The 7,703-nt window shown below is 38.2% G+C and overlaps 1 pseudogene; it reads right to left on the reverse strand.

The window, feature by feature from the left end:
* Positions 1-552: 552 nt before the first annotated feature.
* Positions 553-7,357, reverse strand: LOC120177539 (annotated as a pseudogene).
* Positions 7,358-7,703: the final 346 nt, after the last annotated feature.

The raw sequence follows: 7,703 nt of genomic DNA on the forward strand, positions 1-7,703 counted from the left end.
TTTCAATGTTGGCATACTGTTAAAACTAGTACTCCAACATATATTAAAATAGTCATTTTGGTCTCTATTATTTTTTGAAGCATATTGACTCTCAACGTTTTATTTTAGGGTAAAAATATCGTTAATGTTTAATTAAATAGTCATTTTGACCCTTCAATGTCTCATTTTAAGGTGAAAATCCCTTATTTTTTTAGCGTTAATCGTTTGGTAACTAATTATTTCCACCATAGAGGGGCCTTTTTACCCCAAAATAAAATATTGAAGGTCAAAATGTTCTAAAAATTAAAGGCTAAAATAACCATTTTAATAAATGTTTGGGGTTAATTTTGATATTATGCCTTCAATGATCTAACATTAAATATTAATATCCATAAAAATAGATTTATTTCAAGGCAAGATTTAACCAATGTTAGAATTTCAATATGATTAAGTCATGTATTTAGAGTGTAATCTTTATCCTCCATAGTACATTTATTAATGAATTGAAGTATATGACTGGCAATACAAGGTTTTTTTTTTACATAAATCTCGCGCCTTCCAATTTCAATGGAAGATTATTAATCATATTAATTTCACATATTAATTACTGTCTTTTCTTGATCCTAACCTTCAAACCATGCTGTGTGTGAAGTGCAATGGATTTGCTGCTCATCACAACATTTTGGTTCTCCACCAATTGAACTTGGTAATTCCGAAGCACGTTGATGACCATTGTCTTCATCATCTTGAAACACAAGTCCTTGCCTAAACAGACCCTTGGTCCGGCCCCGAACGGCACGAACGTCGACATCTGCTTAAAGGCGATTTTTCCATCCTTCGAAATCTTTCTGGCTTGAATTCCAAGCAATCTTCACCCCATATCTCTTCACTTCTTCCCATGGAGTACATTGATATGAACACCCTCGTGCTTGGACCGATACGACCGCCGTTCGGAAGAACGTCTGATTTGACCGAAGTTTTGTTGTTCAGAGGTACTGTTGGGTACAGTCTCATTGTCTCACACATTGTAGCATGCAGGTAAACGAACTTGTTCATCTCTTCCCCGCTAAAATACACCATCTCCCCGTCCATTCTTTCTGGACAATTGGCTTCCATATCTTCCAAAATCTTGTTTTCGACGGACGGATGTTTCGAGATAAGCCAGAAAAACCATGTGATGTTAACGTTTGTAAAGTCCATTCCTGCTATTATGAAGTTGTATGCAGTGTCTCTTAGGAACTTGTCTGATTTTCCCAACTCGCTCATATCCGATCTTTCTTCTTCCAACATAAAAGCCGTCAACAAGTCGAAACTATCCTTAGTCTTCGATCTCGATCTTCTTAACTCTTCTCGTCTCAATGAAATGTAATTGTACATAAACTCATCCACTATTTTCAACCCTTTGCTAAGCTTTTTCTCCTCACCGATTTGAAGCCGTTTCAACAATCTCCAGAACACTTTAGGCATAAAGTTCCTAAAAAGCAAGGCCTCCTCTACTTCTTCAAATGCCTTCAAGGTTTTCGAAACCTGGAATTCGACGAGCTGTTGAAAAGTCAAGGCCATTAATTGCAAAACAAACTTTCAACATTGTTTTCGGTGGAAACATGTGGCTTTGCACATGCAATTTCGGTAGGCACCGAAAATTAGTTGGAATTGGTTGAAATTTGGAAAATGGTAAAATCATTTTTAGTCATTGTAATTTAGGGTATTTATAAGTTAGTCCTTAAGTTTCAACTATAAATACCCTAGCTCATTTAGCTTCAAATTCATCCCAAAGCATTCTAGCTTTCTTCCAATACTAGAGAGAATTTAGAGAGTTCTTTGAGAGTTGTTTTCTCCTTTTTATCAAGAGAGAATTATCATTGTTTTCTCCTTGGTAGATCGAGAGAGGTTGTAATTCCTATTTTCTCATAGTGAAATTCTTCTACCGATGCCCGTGGTTTTTACCCTATATTATTTAGGGGTTTTCCACGTAAATTTTGTGTCTTCTTTATCTTCATTTTTATTTTCTCAAATTATCAGTTACGATTTTGCTCTATCCGATAGCCGTCTTACGCAACAATTGGTATCCGAGCCAGATTAGAGTGTGTAATATCTGTTTATTGTCTTTGTGGTTACCACCAAAAGATGGATCCTCCAACATAAGAAAGTAAGAAGTTATTACCCATTCTTTGAAGGTTCCAGAGAACTATTCACGATAGTGAAATAGTGGGAGCTATCCGTAAACGAAGAAATGGCAACGAAATTTGATATTGAAAAGTTCAATGGGAGAAATTTCTCATTGTGGAAATTGAAGATGAAGGTCATCCTGAGGAAAGACGGTTGTCTAGCAGCTATCAGCGAATGGCCAGTAGATTTCACAGACGACAACAAATGGATCGAAATGGACGGAAATGCTATGGCAAACTTTCATCTAGCATTAGCAGATGAAGTATTGTCAAGTATCGAGGAAAAGAAGACAGCTAAGGAGATATGAGATCATCTCATTAAACTGTACGAGGCCACATCGCTGCACAATAAAATTTTCCTTAAGAGAAAATTGTACACTCTCCGTATGCTAGAATCTACTTCAGTGACGGAGCACTTAAATACACTGAACACTTTATTTTCTCAGCTTACATCCTTAAGCTGTAAAATAGGAGAACAAGAACGTGCTGAACTTCTACTTCAAAGTCTACCGGATTCGTATGATCAACTCATCATCAACTTGACAAACAGTAATGTCACCAGTCTAGTCTTCGATGACGTTGCAGCTACTGTTCTACAAGAAGAAAATTGGCGCAAGAACAAAGAAGACAGACAAGTAAATCTGCAACAAGCAGAAGCGTTGACAACGATGACAACGATGAGAGGGAGATCAACAGAACATGGCCAAAGCAGCAGTCACAAACATGGTAGATCGAAGTCGAAAAGAAAGAAGAATTTAAAGTGTTACAACTATGGAAAGAAGGGTCACTTGAAGAAGGATTGTTGGAGTCTAAATAAAAACTCCAATCCACAAGGCAATACCGCAAACACTTCAGATGATGGAGATGCTATATGCTGTGAAGCGTCAACTACCGTGGAAGGAAGAAAACGAATTGCAGATATATGGCTCATTGATTCGGGAGCAACATATCACATGACCTCAAGAAGAGAATGGTTTCATCATTATGAACCTGTCTTAGGAGGATATGTGTATAGTTGCAATGATCATGCCTTAGAGATCGTTGGTGTGGGAACTATCAAATTGAAGATGTATGATGGAACAATTAAACTTGTTCGAGGTGCGGCACGTGAAAGGTCTGAAGAAAAATTTATTATCCTACGGATTGTTGGATAATAATGCTAGCAAGATTGAAACACGGAAAGGAATCATGAATGTGTTCCATGGAGCGCTTGTGGTGCTGAAAGGTGAAAAGATAGCTGCAAACTTGTACATGCTAAAGGGAGAGACATTGCTAGAAGCAGAAGCCTCTGTTGCCTCATGTAGTTCAGATTCTGCAATGCTATGGCATAAGAAACTTGGACACATGTCAGAACAAGGAATGAAAGTCCTTGTGGAGCAAAAGCTACTTCCAGGCTTAACAAAGGTATCACTTACTTTGTGTGAGCATTGCATAACAAGTAAGCATCACCGGTTGAAATTCAACACATCAAATTTTAGAGGCAAAAGTGTTCTAGAATTGGTTCACTCTGACGTATGGCAAGCACCAGTAACATCCCTAGGCGGAGCAAAATACTTTGTCTCATTTATTGATGACTACTCCAGGAGATGTTGGGTGTACCCTATTAAGAAGAAGTCAGATGTGTTTTCAACTTTCAAAAACTTCAAAGCGCGGGTGGAACTTGATTCTGGAAATAAGATCAAGTGTTTCAGAACAGATAATGGAGGAGAATACACAAGCAAAGAATTTGATAACTTTTGTAGGAAAGAAGGCATCAAAAGACAGTTCACAGTGGTGAACACTCCTCAACAAAATAGAGTGGCAGAGCGGATGAACAGAACCTTGTTAGAAAGAACAAGAGCAATGTTGAGGGATGCAGGTCTCAAAAAATCATTATGGGCAGAAGCAGTCAATACCGCTTGTTATTTGGTTAATCGAGCTCCATCAACTGCAATAGAGCTGAAGACACCAATGGATATGTGGACTGGTAAACCAGTTGATTATTCAAACCTCCATGTATTTGGAAGTATTGTGTATGTGATGTACAACTCCCAAAAAATCTCAAAGCTGGATCCAAAATCCAGGAAATGCAAATTCTTGGGGTATGCTGATGGAGTCAAGGGGTATCGCTTGTGGGATCCCACTGCCCGCAAAGTGATCATCAGCAGGGATATTATCTTTATAGAAGATAAACTACAGAGAAAAGAAAACGATGATAGCACTGAAAAGTCAGAGACTACACAGATACATGTGGAAAAGGAGGTTGAAGAAGGAGATTCTTCTGAAGCAGAACCAGCACATGATGAACAAGAACCAAAGAGTTCTGAAGCTCCAACAACTCGTCAATCAGATCGTGTGAGAATACGTCCCAATTGGCACTCAGATTATGTTATAGAAGGAAATATTACATACTGCCTTTTAACAGAGGACGGTGGGCCATCAACATACGAGAAGGCAATAAACAGCTCAGATGCTTCACTATGGATGATGGCGATGCAAGAAGAAATTGAAGCCCTTTATAAAAATAATACATGGGACCTTGTGCCACTACCACAAGGAAAGAAGCCAATTGGTAACAAATGGGTCTTCAAAATCAAGCGAAATGGTGACAATCAAGTTGAGAGGTATCGTGCAAGACTGGTGGTCAAAGGATATGCTCAAAAAGAAGGTATTGATTTCAATGAAATATTTTCTCCTGTGGTTCGACTAACAATAGTTCGAGTAGTTTTGGCAATGTGTGCTATATTGAACTTACATCTACAGCAGCTAGATGTTAAAACAACTTTTCTTCATGAAAATCTTGAAGAAGAGATTTACATGCTCCAGCCTGAAGGTTTTGAAGAAAAAGAAAAGAAGAACTTGGTTTGCAGGTTGAACAAATCTCTATACGGTCTAAAGCAGGCGCCGAGGTGTTGGTATAAGAGATTTGATTCCTTCATTATGTGCCTTGGATACAACAGACTTAATGCAGACCCTTGTGCTTATTTCAAGAGGTCTGGTGATAACGATTTTGTTATATTGCTGTTGTATGTAGATGACATGTTGGTTGCAGGACCCAACAAAGATCATATTGAAGAATTGAAGGCACAACTGGCTAGGGAATTTGAAATGAAGGACTTGGGATCAGCAAACAAGATTCTAGGGATGCAAATTCACCGAGACAGAAGTAATAGGAAGATTTGGCTTTCACAAAAGAATTACTTAAAGAAGATCTTGTCACAATTCAACATGCAAGATTGTAAGCCAATTTTTACCCCTCTTCCTATTAACTTCAAATTATCCTCCAGTATGAGTCCTAGCAGTGAATAAGAGATGATGGAGATGTCTCGAGTACCGTATGCATCGGCAGTGGGAAGTTTAATGTTCGCTATGATATGCACAAGACCAGACATTGCACAAGCAGTGGGAGTGGTTAGTCGGTACATGGCGAATCCAGGTAAAGAGCATTGGAATATTATGAAGAGGATCCTGAGATATATCAAAGGGACCTCAAATGTTGCATTATGTTATGGAGGATCAAACTTATTAATCAATGGGTATGTAGATTCTGATTATGCAGGGGATTTGGATAAAAACAAATCTACTACAGGATATGTGTTTAAAGTTGCTAGTGGAGCTGTAAGATGGGTTTCAAAATTGTAGTCAGTTGTGGCTACGTCCACAACAGAGGCAGAATATGTAGCAGCTATGCAAGCCAGTAAAGAAGCAATTTGGTTGAAGATGCTATTGGAGGAGCTTGGGCACAATCAATAGTATGTCTCTCTGTTTTATGACAGTCAAAGCGCCTTGCATCTAGCAAGGAATCCAACATTTCATTCAAGGACAAAGCACATACGAGTTCAGTACCATTTCATTCGTGAAAAGGTGGAAGAAGGGACGGTAGATATGCAGAAGATCCATACCAAAGACAACATAGCAGATTTCATGACAAAGGCGATCAATGTTGATAAATTTACTTGGTGTCGATCCTCTTGTGGCCTGTCAGAAACATAAGCAACATGAAGGTACAAGGTAGAAAGAATGGTGTGAAGATATGATTGATCCAATCAAATCTTCAAGTGGGAGATTGTTGAAAAGTCAAGGCCATTAATTGCAAAACAAACTTTCAACATTGTTTTCGGTGGAAACATGTGGCTTTGCACATGCAATTTCGGTAGGCACCGAAAATTAGTTGGAATTGGTTGAAATTTGGAAAATGGTAAAATCATTTTTAGTCATTGTAATTTAGGGTATTTATAAATTAGTCCTTAAGTTTCAACTATAAATACCCTAGCTCATTTAGCTTCAAATTCATCCCAAAGCATTCTAGCTTTCTTCCAATACTAGAGAGAATTTAGAGAGTTTCTTGAGAGTTGTTTTCTCCTTTTTATCAAGAGAGAATTATCATTGTTTTCTCCTTGGTAGATCGAGAGAGGTTGTAATTCCTATTTTCTCATAGTGAAATTCTTCTACCGTCGCCTGTGGTTTTTACCCTATATTATTTAGGGGTTTTCCACGTAAATTTTGTGTCTTCTTTATCTTCATTTTTATTTTCTCAAATTATCAGTTGCGATTTTTCTCTATCTGATAGTCGTCTTACGCAACACGGACAGGGTTTTGGAGTTACACCCTAATGTCAACAGGCATACGTAGTCGTAGTTGAACCGATGAAGTAGATTTTCGAGGTCGACTTCGGTTCCGAGTCTGGCCGAATATTCAAGGACCTGGATGAGACTTCCCAGCAATTGCAGGAGAATTCGATCCAAATACGCCGCGTACTTCTTGTTGTTCTTGGTGAATGGCTGCAACACCTTCCTGAGCCTCTTCCATACGTGCGAATCGGAAGTAACTAGACCTTCACCGAATGGCTCGAAGATCTCCCTGAACTCGTTACCTTTCCCGTAATTCTCATGGTTTCTGCACAAGATGTGGTTGATGTTCGAAGGATGCGCAGTGACGACAAAGTTCAAGCTTGAGAACCAGGATCCCTGGAACTTGAACGTGCCACCGTGCAACTTAACCATGTCGGTGAGGAAATCGAAGATTCGGTCCACATTCGAAACCAGTGCAGGCAACATGCCTACAACAGGCCATACCCTGGCCTTGGAGTTTCTGTTCCTATACCAATGGCCAAGAAAAACATATAGGACAATCAAGAGAAGTGCAACAAACATGTCGGCTGCCATGTTTTGTTTTCCAGACAAGTTCTGGTTCTTTGTTCTGATGCTCCATGGCTTGTCCAAACTGCTCATTTATACAAGATCCAGGGGTGAAGAATCTTCGAAAATGGGTTTAAAATTTCAGACATGTTAAGCATTAAAACTTTATTATAATTCAACTCAATCAAACAAAAAAATTGAATCTTTTGTTCGCTGTCATAAGATTTGTTTTGTTGATCAAATTTTCATTTCGTTAATACTTGACACGTTATCTTTAGCTTGATAAATTGAAGAAATGATACACATGTAATGTACATTTATTAATTTGGGTAAATCACTCATTTAGTACCTAAACTATCAATTTTGATATGTTTTAGTACATAAACTTTCAATTTTTTTAAAATCATACTTGAAGTTTAATTTTTGTTTCATTTTATTA

Source organism: Hibiscus syriacus, unplaced genomic scaffold (assembly GCF_006381635.1).
Source record: "Hibiscus syriacus cultivar Baekdansim isolate YM2019G1 unplaced genomic scaffold, ASM638163v2 tig00112293_pilon, whole genome shotgun sequence".
NCBI classification, from domain to species: domain Eukaryota; kingdom Viridiplantae; phylum Streptophyta; class Magnoliopsida; order Malvales; family Malvaceae; genus Hibiscus; species Hibiscus syriacus.